This window comes from Sinohyriopsis cumingii, chromosome 5 (assembly GCF_028554795.1).
Source record: "Sinohyriopsis cumingii isolate HCF-2022 chromosome 5, ASM2855479v2, whole genome shotgun sequence".
Taxonomy (NCBI): Eukaryota; Metazoa; Mollusca; class Bivalvia; order Unionida; family Unionidae; genus Sinohyriopsis; species Sinohyriopsis cumingii.
In genome coordinates, this window is record NC_142965.1 from 20,198,319 (window position 1) to 20,212,617 (window position 14,299).

Here is a 14,299-nt window from a genome sequence, read left to right on the forward strand (position 1 = left end):
TGACAATAAAAGAACTCAAAGATAAAAATTAATTAGGGTTGTAGCACGATTGCTGCTTTATTTCCGATCACTGAAGCAAGAAAATGAACAAATTTAAGGAGTAGACAGGTTGATACTTTAACACCATGTTATAAGTCTTCCATTATTGCTTAATATAGCAGAGGTTGTCAGTGCACATTTTTCAGGGTCTGATGATTGCAATACAACTATTCCCCGAAAATTCTCAGAAATTTTAGCCTACTGATTATAACTCGACACATGTTACTGAATTTTTACAGGGATTAAACACATAATGGCATTGTCGACTTTTAGATGCGTCTGTGAAACACATTATTATTATCGTTTAAAACTATTTCACTGTACCTAGGTACAGGTCAACAGGTTAAATACATGTACTCGATCACAAAAATGTCAGCGTTAATAATTCATACACCCACACCCACCCCCCAACGAGCAGACAGTCACTTAGTTTGGGAGGAAGTCTCCACTGATTTAAACTTAGTACTAATGACTATGCAGTATAAAATGGAATTAAAATAAATTTCCGATGACTAGGCTAGCTTCAATGGAATCGAAAGAACCAACCTCTTAAGTTTTGGTAAGGAAGATTTATGACAAAGATCTTCTCTTCCAAAAGAATTCCTTTTTTTTTTCTCACATAATTTTTGAAACATAATTTGAGATAATACATTTTTCCTATTTAAAAGACAGACATTCTGCAACATTTTGAAAGCATTTTCTTTCTTATGTGCTTCAAAAAGTCATTTAGATGGTGGCGATTCTCTGTCTTCCATTATGTTAATTTTTAAGTTAGGCCAGCTATTTAAACTCTAAAATCCCTCATTTACATTTTAAGCATGGATGTGTTACTTTATTGCATTTCATTGTTTAATAATCCTAAGGTGTTAAGAAAAGTTCAAAGGTACACTCACGCGAAGAATTGTTGAAAGAGTTCAATCTTTAACTGTATTATTTACAAAGAAATACAAAATAAAACTAATTTTCAGATTCAAAACGAATCTGAGTCATACATTTATTTTTGGACAAGAATACAAACATTGGCCCGCCATGAGTTTTTGTTTCAGGTAAAAGGTGTGACCAAAGAATGTTATGGTATGCGAGGTGTGTCCAATAAGTGAATCACGTGTTCAAGTATTTAGCAACAGTTATTTGATCAGCTCTAATTGAATCAGAAGTCCTCAAGGGCATGCTGACTCAAAGCACATGGAACACTTATTATTGGATGAAACTGCCACGATATGGTGAGCGGCAGTGCAACATTTATGTTATAGGACCCAAAATCTAGGTAAAATTATGTGTTTGTCAGCCCTACAGAAGTGATTCCAAAATGAGAAGGCTGCATTTCCCCTTCAAAATGCACATTGTGGTGCAAAGTAATATAAGCAATTATCACCTGTTAGAACCGCGAGTAAATAACGTATTCTCCTCAAACTACTGCTATAATACAATAACATGTTGTATGTTTTACCACATACTGTTTAAAGTATTATAAAGAAGAACAGATTGAAAACTGTATGAAAACGTCACTGATACAAACAAGCTGAGATTACTGAAATAAATGCTCTCATTTTTGCTTCTCTTCACCAAACACAAAATGTGTATATTCTTAACATTTCATCCCATTGTGTTCAGTCTAATATTTTTTTCTTTTCTTGTTACATATGATTGAATTGAGTCTGTTGTTTTATAACCATTGTCATTAAATTCTGCATATTACTGGTATGGTTTTCGATCAATTTAGGTATACAGTCGTTGTAACCAGTTTTCTTAATATGATTTTTTGTTTCGTACATCATTCTTAAAGCTTTGCTCCGTAAATCCTGAATGACAAATAGGACCCCATTATAAATAAACTACAGACTTTATGAGGAACCCTAGGTGTAGTCCAAGGGCAGAATTACGTTACAAACGTTCAGGTTCGTTTCGCGTTAGTTTGTGAAGTGGAGGGGGACCCCCTTCCCACTCAAAATCCGACCCTGGCTTGATGGGTAATTCTAGGTTCAGTCAAAATGTCTTTGTTTTACTTGAATGTGCAATATGTACCTCTTTTGTGTAATTGAGTCTATCTTGTATAATGTGAACCTCTTTTGTGTAATGTGCCTATCTTGCATAATATATACCTCTTTTGTGCAAATGTGCCTATCTTGCATAATGTGTACCTCTTTTGTGTAAATGTGCCTGTCTTGCATAATGTATACCTCTTTTATGTAAATGTGCCTATCTTGTATAATGTGTACCTGGTTGATACCTCTTTTGTATGTGTAACCATGCATTAATGTGCATATATTATCTTAAATGTTGTCTGTGCCTTTTATACTGTTATATCTTGTATCGTGTTTTGTGTCGACATTTGCATATATTACATGTACTACAACTACTGCTACTACTTCTACTACTACTGTCCTTTGTGGACACTTCCGTGCTCATTTGAAAACCGGTGACAAGAGCGATATGGACAATGTTTTCAACTCTATGGTGCATCCCTTCTTGAATTACAGAACAGCGGTAGATGCAAAAGTAAGTTTTTTACTTACCATTAACTCGATTCAACTTTAGGAATCCTGTTCCATGCAAGTATTATACACTGTCTTCTTCACTGCACAACACATCGTATACATGCATCTCTATTTTCAAAATAGGCGGCACTAACGTCAACGCCGAAATATGATTGGCTCAAAAGGTTATTCTTATTATCATAGGAGCATGGAAGTGTCCACAAAGGAAAACTTCGCGAACATCGCACGTTACGGAGCCCGTAACTTCAGTTTGGTACAACACAGAAAAGTCAATGATGGCTTGATGGATAGAAAAATATCTCAGAAGTAAAACAAGCCATATAGTATGGTCGCGTGCCTTTAAAGACGGAAATAGCAGAAGGAAATCGAGGGTCATGGGTGGAGCGAAGTATTTGGAAGTTCCGTACCTTCTCTCTTATATATTATGATAGAGAGGGTCCTATGTCAGAACGGGTCATCGGGGTAATCTAAGGTATTTTTGTCACTCTGTATGATTTTTTTCCTTTAGATTATTATTTTTTTTAACATCAAGCTCGCGTCGAGCACCTGTGATCTGTACTGATAAATATAGGTTTGATCATGAGCACTCAGAAATTTTAAGTTATTGAATTTTTAATATCATGTTTGCGTAGGTATACTATGGGAACTGAATTAGTACCGTGAGTCCTAAAAGCTAATTGTCAATCGGAACATCTCGGGCTTTTTCGTCAAGTCGATAGCGACCTGACTTAAATGGACGAGTTTTGTTTCGGTCATGCCAAATACTTGGACAGTTGACAAGGAAATCAGCGTCGATAATATGCTTTCTGTACAAAATTCTTCCAGAATGATGCTGATCGCATTTACTGTAGAAAATATATGACAACAACTAAAATGTGATGTACTGTTTCATATTCAATTTACGCATGTTACACTGTTATTTAAATAAGAGGTTTGATATCCTCGTATGGCGTATAGCGAATATCGTCGTGATCATTATCGCGTGGGGGTGTCCACGGAACCACGGCAAGTTGTATCGTTTTGTTTTATAATGAGTTGTTGTTCTAGGGTTTAACGCCATTTTTCAGCACAAGACAGGCTATACATGGCGGCCAGTATAACTGGTGGAGGAAGAACCCTGGAAAACCCAGGAAAGAACCACCGACCCACGAGAAGCTACTGGCAGGCTTTCCCACGTACCCACGCTAGCCGAGCCTTGGACTCGAACCCACGCAGACAGAGGTGAGATGGCAGTGATCCGGAACGGTGAGCGCTTTAGACCACACGGCCACTCGGGGCCCCGTTTGATAATGAGTAAAACAACATGAAACAATTCTTTATCCACCTGTTTATGCATATAACCTTATATAAACAAAGGAAATGTAAAGTTCAATGATAAAACCTGGCAACCACTTGCATCACCTTCTCCTTATTCTGCATAATGGGTCTACGATGATGATGTCGAGGGCCACTAACTGACAAGAACACATAGACTGATTGTATGATGGAAAACATGTCAACGATTTCAGGTATATTTTCAACTGTGTTGACTAAAACTAGGTTCAGACGATGGGCGTGTCAGCGTATGTAGATGCTATGTGGAGCAATTTCTTTAATCCTTTCCTGAACACCTCAAAGGCTGCCACTCATGACCGGAGCACCATCGTAGCATTAAGCAACACATTTATCCCATGATAACTTGTTTTCCAGAACTGCATCGTTGACAGCAGTTGCCAGTGCCTCAGCATCTACCTTTTCCACACGAAAAGCACCTAGAGACTTTTCCCAAACTGAACCATCTGGTGACGTGGATCTGACGACGAAGATCAGTTGTTCTTTGCGAGAAATATCTTTTGATTCATCGACCATTAATGCCCAGTAGGGTCCAAGTGAATCAACCGTGTTCTTTCTAAGAATGTTTGCCAAGCAGTGTAAAATATCATACACTACTGATGTGTAGTGTCCATATCTTGTTCGAAGTCTTTCTCGTAGTTGAGAAAGCTCACTCATCATTTCGAGCAATTCAACAAAATTTCCTTTGTTTGACGATTCATTTGATTCATCATCGCCACGAAAAGCCAAACCTTGACGAGTTTGATATGAAGTCGCTAAAATTAGATACTTAAGATGATTCCTATTTTCCAGAACATCCAACTTTCTCTGAACATTTATCAGATTTGCTACAGATTCAACCTTTCCAGCTGACACATTCTTTGCATTGGTCCACAGCATTGTGTTATCTTTGTGCTTGCTACTGGATTCATGCTGTGTCAGCAATTCTCTCATATCTTTCCATTTTCTAAATCCCTTGTCGACAAACGTTATGTTCCCACACGTTTCACCAGGACGGACAATATTGGAACTAAAATGGCGACAACTGAAACAAAATACAGCATCCTGATTAATGGAGTATTCGATCCATGGAAATTGTTTGAAATATCCGCAGTTGAAACGACGCTTAGACGTTTGAGGATATTCTTTTAGTATTGGTTGAACTGGAACGTCGTGATGAAAACGTGATATATCTACAATTGACACTTGTTTTTCTGGCAATGCTGGTGATTGAGGTAGATCTAATGGGGCTCCACTTGTAGAAGCTACTGCATCGTGATCAACTGATTAGTCAGATTCGATTATCTGTTTGTTTTTTTTAAACTTGCAACTGACTCTGTAACTGTTTCCAATTCCGGTATGCTTTTTCTCTTCCAGAACTTGAACATTGATGATTGTGTTGCTTTCTTTGCCATTATGATTTTGAAACAAAAATAAATATAAACGCTCCAATTTCTTTTTCTTATTTTACTGTATTTAAATTTATGCTGTCCTAGATACGAATAACGGTCGGTCAGGCATAAGTGGTGGCACTAAGTCTGAAATCACTATAAATCGAATTATCGAAGTGAAGAAAGTTGCCCATAATAACGGTCGCTTGCTGTTGGCAGCAAGCCAGCTGCAGCGGCATGCTGATGCTAGCATGCAAATATCAACGCGCTGGCTCAGGCTGAATAACAAATTAGAGAGATAGTAATAGCAGGGACGTCACTTCATTTTTTTTCAGGGGCGGTGGGGGGGGGGCAAAACGTGACGGGCTTGTTAATTTTCGTATATAGGCTACAGCAATTTTACAGCACATGCAAATTCAGGGGGGACCCCTTCTGCCACCCCCCCACCCCCATGACGCCTTTGCAGTCCTGGTGGAGTTTACGATGATGATGTTCATAGTTCATTTTGTGACCTTTAATGAGGCACTTATGGTGTTTTAGAGCCGTAAGCTTTTATTTTTAGACGGTTGACTAGATGCTCAAGGTTGCTTTACTTTTTAGTTGTGTGTTAGTGTTTTAGATGGTACAGAGCGATGTTCCCATAAGTGTAATGGGTAAAGAATGCTGTCCTTATTGTGTTTTAGACGGCCTTGAATTATATTCTTATAGTGTTTTCGACAGTCTAGAATGATATCCTAATAGTATTTTAGTCTATCTAAAAATGATATGCTGATAGTGTTTTAGGTGGTCTAGAATGATATCCTGATAGTGTTTAGATGGTCTAGAATGATATGCTTATTGTTGTTGTTGTTGTTGTGGGGTTTAACGCCATTTTTCAGCACACGATAGGCCATATATGGCGGCCAGTATTAATGGTGGAGGAAGAACCCGGGAAAACCCAGGAAAGAACCACCGACCCACGAGAAGCTACTGGCATGCTTTCTCACATATCTACATTGGCTGAATCTGAGACTCGAACCGGCGCAGACAGAGGTGAGATGGCAGTGATCCGTAACGGCGAACGCTTTAGACCACTCGGCCACTCGGGGCCCCGATATGCTTATAGTGTTTTCGACTATCTAGAATGATATCCTGATAGTGTTTTAGGTGGTCTAGAATGATATCCTGATAGTGTTTTAGATGGTCTAGAATGATATCCTGATAGTGTTTTAGATGGTCTAGAATGATATGCTTATAGTGTTTTCGACTATCTAGAATGATATCCTGATAGTGTTTTCGATGGTCTAGAATGATATCCTGATAGTGTTTTAGATGGTCTGGAAGTATATCCTTATAGCGTTTTAGATGGTCTAGACTGATTTCCTTATAGTGTTTTAGATTGTCTAGAATGATATCCTGATATTGTTTTAGACAATTTAGATTGATATTATATTGCTTTCGATGGTAAAGAATGATATCCTTATTGTGTTTTAGATGGTAGGGAATTATATATTTACAGTGTTTTGGATAGTCAATATTCTTCTCAAATTATATCTGAACATAACTAACACTGATTCAAAAGACTGAATCTAACGTAGGAATTATTTTGATGACAATAACCTTAAACAAAAATCTAGGACACAATAAAATGACCAAGATGTGGATGAAACTTTGCTTCTAAATTTCTAAAACATACCCTGGACCTTGAAGTTAACAACCTATTTATAACTAACAAACAAGGCAAAAAGCAGGTATGCCTTCTAGAACATTCAAAGGTCAAAAGGCTATGTCAACATGTTTACATTGACATAAAATGCAATCTACAACCATGGACAAGTTAAACACACAATATAGATATACATAATGGTTGGATATTGGTCTTTTTACCCCCTCTATTTCACTAACTGGATATTTACTTTTCTTCTCAAGTTCTCTTTGGTTTTGCAGATGCCGAGTTATTTGTCAGTATAAAGAATTCAGTTTTAGAGTGTGCTCTAACAGTAGCATTTAATTGGATATGGAGTTGCCCAATTACCTTGGTAAAACTCAAGTACCTTTGACTTTTGCAACTTTCATACCAAGACTGGATATAATTTTAGGTTTCTATAAGGTGCTATATATTTCTTCCTTTTCATTAAGTTTGGTGTCAATATATCACAATTAATACATTTTGTAACTGTTGTGATAATTTAATTGTATTGCCATTTGACCATTCCACTTTAACTTTTAATGTTTCAGGAGTTAATGGGTAAAAATCACGGATATCCTGTAGATTGTAACGGTAATCAAAAATCAGTGTCATGTATGTATGTATGCATGCATGCATGCACGCACGCATGTATGTATGTATGTATGTATGTATGTATGTATGTATGTATGTATGTATGTATGTATGTATATTGTTACGTGTTTAGGTTCTCATAAACAGTAACAAGAAAAAAGTGAAGACAACAAGATTTGTAAAATTTAACAAATAATTTATTTCCCTAGAAAAACAAGGTAAAAATGAGGAACAGAACTTACGGTTTTAAGAATGAAATCCAAAAATAATCCAAGAATAATCCAAGAATTAAAAACTGGAAGTCTTATTAATAAAATGTTCTAATAAATTTGAGTTCGAGTCCTGATGAAAATTCAAAATGGAAGGCGATGACTTATACTGTAGCCAGTATAGTATTGATGTGTCTACAGTTCTTTGTTGTACTACGGAAAATAATATTCCAGTGTTTGAATTCCAAATAAAATTTCAATAAATGTCTTTGTTCAAGAATTCTGTATGAGCACGTAAATATTCCCAGGGAAAAGAATTAATCTCTTAGAATCCAAATAATTTGAAGAAAAATTAAAAGTTAACTCCAACTGGTCACAACAGAAAAAACACCAACATCGAAGTGTTTTAAAAGCCCCACTGACTAGATTCTCTATAGAAAAAGGTTACACACTAATTTAAAATACAAAACTGATTCCCTTATGAGGGTCACTTGATCACTTTCCAGAACCAGATAGAAGCTTTACATCACGTACTCCCAGTACAGCCTTGAATTCACTCTAATAATCACACATTAAGAATGAATAAAAAAAAATGAAGTTGTTTACTTCAACTCTTACTAATTCTGTATCAAGGTCAGGAACTAGGTCAGCTTTCAGATACAAAGTTCTATTATTAGGTGTTTACGAAAAAACAGTCGGGTCAAACTAATTTCTGGAAAATGTCAAATTCCAGTAAACAAAATTAAGTTACTCTAATAATAATAATAATAATAATAAAATAATAATGATAATAATGACCTTACTTAAAGAGGGTAACACAATTAGCAAAGAACTAATCTACCTTGAGGCCCTCATACTAAGGAATTTATTTATTTTACCTGCATCTCTGAAGCCACTGGATATATTGGGTTTGGAAGAAGGAAATAGAGTGGGCATTTATAATCTCAACTGGAATACTATTCCAGAGCAGAGTTCCAGAGCATTGGAAACTTCTTTTAAATAATTCCTTCTTTGGTTTGGGAATTTTATACTGTTTGGTAGACATGGATTGCAGGTGGGGAATATTACCAGGTAGCCTATAGTGGAATAGTGATTGTAAATATTCAAGATCACTATTATGAAATATCCTGTACATTAATTTGGCTTTTCTCAAACAGATTCAGTCTTTAATAGGTAATATTTTTAACTTACCAGCTAAATTTTCATTGCTTTCTTTCTGGATTGATATTAGCCCTAATGCTCTTTTTTGAACACGTGCCAGCTTTGCTATATTTTTATCATTTGAATTACCCCATACTGTATTACAGTAGTCTAAATAGGTTTGTATGTAACTGTTATAAAATAGTTTTCTGTAACATGTAATGAATATAAAATTTAAAACTAACAATCAAACAATTAAACTAAATCAAAAATAAATAAAATCAAATATACATAACAATATATATATATATATATACATTTTTAGAATCATCTGGAACATTATGTAACTAATTATCAGTGAAATTCATTTAAACTGAGATAGTGGTAAAGAGTCCATCATTGTCCAACCATAAAGATTATTGGTTCACTGTACTTAAACCATTATATGGCTTACTTTTATGATAATAACTAACCATTGGAATACGCTTTCAGTACACATCTTAAACCATTTTCTACAAATAAAATCATATCGATATAATAGACTAATAATTCTAATTTAGCTTTTGTTATTTTCGTAAAGCATCCCAAGACACCAGGACTACATTGAAAATGAGCAGGACAGAAGCCATGATGCTTATGATCATAGATTTTAAAATGATCAGCAGATAACAGAACATACATTTTTAAATACAGATTATGATGTTTACCAAAGTAATGTATTTTGCATATTTCCTGTAAAGATTTTGTTTATGAGTATGGTCGTGATCCAATATGAGTCAAACAAGTCCTATTTTGCTAGTTTAGTGTCTTTATTTTTCAGAACAGTTGACATAATCACCTATATATTCCCTTTTTAAGTTAATGATTCAATTTTATTGTGGTCTGAAAATTTACTTATCTTAAATTCATCTTCAGGAAGATTAGATGCTAGCATATCAAACTGGTAGCAAGGAATGTTAAGAATCAATGAATTACAATGGGCCAATTCCAAATGACATATTTTTCAATCTTCTTATTGGGTATGCTTGTTATGTTTCTGTCTGATGTCAAAATACCAGTCACTACTAAAGGACCATCATATTACCACGAATTATGGAACACTCTGGGGACTTTAAATTTATATGGGATTTTTAAAATTGTACACAAAATGCTTTATGTGCCACACCTTTAAATTTAACATTGTACTGATCTCTGATCTTGTCAGATCTCAAATTACAAATAGGGCAGGCATTTGCTTCATTATACTGTAATTAGTGTTATCATATATTCCTTAAATCTCCATCACAGCCATATATGACATGGCAGTTGTTGAGTGACTTGCTGACTATTATCCCCTTTCATAATTTTAATTTTACTTAAATTTAGAAAATCAACATAACTTTTAAATAGTACTTTAAACTGCTTTTATAAGTTTGAAACAAAACAGTAAAATAATTTTGCCTTTTCAAGGTAATATTGTATGTTTCCTCAGTCAAATTCCTTTACAATATTGTCTAAATAGTGCAAAGGCCTGAAAAAAAAACCCACTGGACATATCATTTTAATTTCTTTTTACCAGTAATAGTTAACTTAAAAGATATATACACTAAATTATCATTTCATCTACATGGCAAACATAAAACAGCAGATGTAAATATTAATGTTAATGTTTAAAGTTCCAAACAGTATCTTCTCTCTCTTGTCACAATAATGACCTTTGCTTGTTGTACTTAAATGTTCCAAACAATACTCTTCTCTCCCTTGTCATAGTGCATGTTGTAACAGGACACTTCTCTCTTGTCTCAGTGATGACCTGTACTTGTTTTAACACTAAACTCCTCTCGTCACAGTGATGACCTGTACTTGTAACAGTATACTCCACTCTTGTCACAGTGATGACCTGTACTTGTTGTAACATTATACTCCACTCTTGTCACAGTGATGACCTGTGCTTGTTATAATTTGCAATCATATGCTGAAGTGACAAAATAAACTGACTCATGGGAAAGAATCACCCTTAGCAATTTCTTAATATGGACATCAGCTGAAATTTTAAAACTAATCTCTGTAATGAGATGATTCACTTGTGTTCAAGGCCAACATGGGAAAATGTAGAGTATCAAATGCTGAAAGTACTTTTATCCAACAATAAATTATTATGTGCAGTGCCATGGGTGATGTACACATGATTTGAAAGAAGAGCTTATGTTAATGTCAAATTATTGTGATGTTACTTACTGTCCCTAATTCAAGTCCATATTACTGGTGTTGGTTACAGTCCCTAATTCAAGTCCATATTACTGGTGTTGCTTACAGTCCCTTATTCAAGTTCATATTACTGGTGTTGCTTACAGTCCCTAATTCAAGTCCATATTAATGGTGTTGCTTACAGTCCCTAATTCAAGTCCATATTGCTGGTGTTGCTTACATTCCTTAATTCAAGTGCATATTATTACAGACATTTGGTTTATGCCAACTTACCAAAGTATTTCTGCATTGTTTGTAAAATTCCATACACTATTAAGACATAAAAAAGGATAAATTATATTTTATCCTTTAAATTTTAGAACAGTTTATTTATATTATATTTTTAGCAAGTTTAGATACTGACAAGAAGAATACTTTTATCTGTAATTATCTGGAAAAAAATTTGTATGAAAAAATGACATTACTGTAATACTTTCTGATTCATCAGCTTAACATAAAATTGTATCAAAATTATTTAACTGCTACTATCAGATGTGTGTGTGTGTGTGTGTGTGTGTGTGTGAAAGAGAGAGAGAGAGAGATAGAGAGAAAAAGAGACAAAGAACTTACAACTTTCTTATTCTTCTAATATAAAGATTTCTAAACTGACAACAGCAGTTTTGGCTTTGAAAGTTTATTCAAAATATTGACTTTATGAACATTAAAATTTTAATGATAATAAAAAAATTTCAAACGACTGCTTATACAATTTTTTCCAAATTCAAAACAGAATGTCTTTTGGCAAGAATTTCACAAAATGGATCTCTGTGGTTCGACAATGTGGCACTGTCATCAATATAATCTGTGAAAAATAAAGAGAAAAATGTATGATGAAACTTCACCAAATACTGATGTACTTAATTGTGTATGATCAGACTTCACCAAATACTGATGTACTTAATTGTGTATGATCAGACTTCACCAAATACTGATGTACTTAATTGTGTATGATCAGATTTCACCAAATACTGATGTACTTAATTGTGTATGATCAGACTTCACCAAATACTGATGTACTTAATTGTGTATGATCAGACTTCACCAAATACTGATGTACTTAATTGTGTATGATCAGACTTCACCAAATACTGATGTACTTAATTGTGTATGATCAGACTTAACCAAATACTGATGTACTTAATTGTGTATGATCAGACTTCACCAAATACTGATGTACTTAATTGTGTATGATCAGATAGTTTATCATTTTATATAATATTCATTAGTAATTGTAATAAAGCCATTTGTAATTGCAATAAAGCCATTTGTAATTGTAATAAAGCCATTTGTAATTGCAATAAAGCCATTTGTAATTGCAATAAAGCCATTGTAATAAAGCCATTTGTAATTGCAATAAAGCCATTTGTAATTGTAATAAAGCCATTTGTAATTGCAATAAAGCCATTTGTAATTGCAATAAAGCCATTTGTAATTGTAATAAAGCCATTTGTAATTGCAATAAAGCCATTTGTAATTGTAATAAAGCCATTTGTAATTGCAATAAAGCCATTTGTAATTGTAATAAAGCCATTTGATATTGTAATAAAGCCATTTGTAATTGCAATAAAGCCATTTGTAATTGTAATAAAATCATTGTAATAAAGCCATTTGTAATTGCAATAAAGCCATTTGTAATTGTAACAGAGCCATTTGTAATTGCAATACAGCCATTTGTAATTGTAATAAAGTCATTTATAATTGTAATAAAGCCATTAGTAATTGCAATAATTGCAATTATTGTTTAAGTCTTCTTTTTGTCTACCTCTTTAGTCAGTTAAGCAACCCTGAGCCAGGATTACCAGTTCGAGTCATTTTGTGTACCCTCTGGGCATTCAGACTGCCCCAATTACCCAGAGTATGGTCAATTAGGCCCCAAACTAGATTAGCCTGTGTTGATTTGGTTGGGTTGTTTTGGCCCACTATGTCAACCAGGTCGATTCATCCCACATACATAGGTCATATCACCCCACTATGTCAACCAGGTCGATTCATCCCACATACATAGGTCATTTCAGACCACTATGTCGACCAGTGCGATTCATCACACATATGTGGGTCATTTCAGACCACTATGTCAACCAGGGCGATTCATCACACATATGTGGGTCATTTCAGACCACTATGTCGACCAGGTCGATTCATCACACATATGTGGGTCATTTCAGACCACTATGTCGACCAGGTCGATTCATCACACATATGTGGGTCATTTCAGACCACTATGTCGACCAGGTCGATTCATCACACATATGTGGGTCATTTCAGACCACTATGTCGACCAGGTCGATTCATCACAAATATGTGGGTCATTTCAGACCACTATGTCGACCAGGTCGATTCATCACACATATGTGGGTCATTTCAGACCACTATGTCAACCAGGTCGATTCATCACACATATGTGGGTCGTTTCAGACCACTATGTCAACCAGGTCGATTCATCACACATATGTGGGTCATTTCAGACCACTATGTCAACCAGGTCGATTCATCACACATATGTGGGTCGTTTCAGTCCACTATACTTTAATATAGACAGTAAATTAAAGGTTCATGCACATTTAAGCAAAAGAAAATGTGAATGTATAATTAATCTAATTAAAAATATGTATGGTACAAAAGTGAATAGAGAAATAAATAACATTATCTAATGTCTGCCTTTTATGTTGAGAATATTAAACTGAAAAAATACCAATAATGGTACTGTTTATTGAATTTTAATAAATTAAACTTGGTTAAGTAGTTTTAAATGTTCCTAGTTTCTTATCATAAGTTTTGTTATCAGATTGATCAATGCATGTAATTAATTAGAAAATAGTTATTTTTTTGGTTTTTAAATGAGTGTTATATCACTATATTTTAAATGAGTTTTATTTCATATGATTTGTAAAAAGAACAATACTATTATCTCAAATAAAACTGAGTGTTTTGTTTCCTTAAGTGCAGTTTTGGAATGAATACCATACAGAGATTAATGAAAAATATCACATTTGAAACAAATGTAATTGTCAAAAAAATCTGTGTCATGTATTTGCACAGTACAGGAATAGTGACAGGCTATGTGACTTTGTTTTCCTAAAGTTGATCACTGTTTCAGTAGTAACATCCATAACTTGCAAGTGTATTTGTATAATACATGTATTAAGATATACAATAATTATTTCAATTTCTTTGCATTCCTAGATACAAGCATGGTGATGTTTTTAAGGTGCTATTTGAAATGTG

General features: G+C 34.4%; 1 protein-coding gene and 1 long non-coding RNA gene across 4 annotated transcripts in view; one reads left to right on the top strand and one right to left on the bottom strand.

Moving 5' to 3' along the window:
* LOC149798746 (uncharacterized) overlaps positions 1–14,299 on the top strand; it is a 126,792-nt gene that overhangs the window by 66,036 nt on the left and 46,457 nt on the right. The gene's annotated exons all lie outside the window — the stretch shown is intronic.
* LOC149798748 (uncharacterized) overlaps positions 11,693–14,299 on the bottom strand; it is a 337,174-nt gene continuing 334,567 nt past the window's right edge. The window contains exon 92 of the mRNA XM_089957621.1: positions 11,693–11,876. The gene's annotated coding sequence lies outside the window, so the exon portion shown is untranslated. The remainder of the gene's footprint in view (positions 11,877–14,299) is intronic.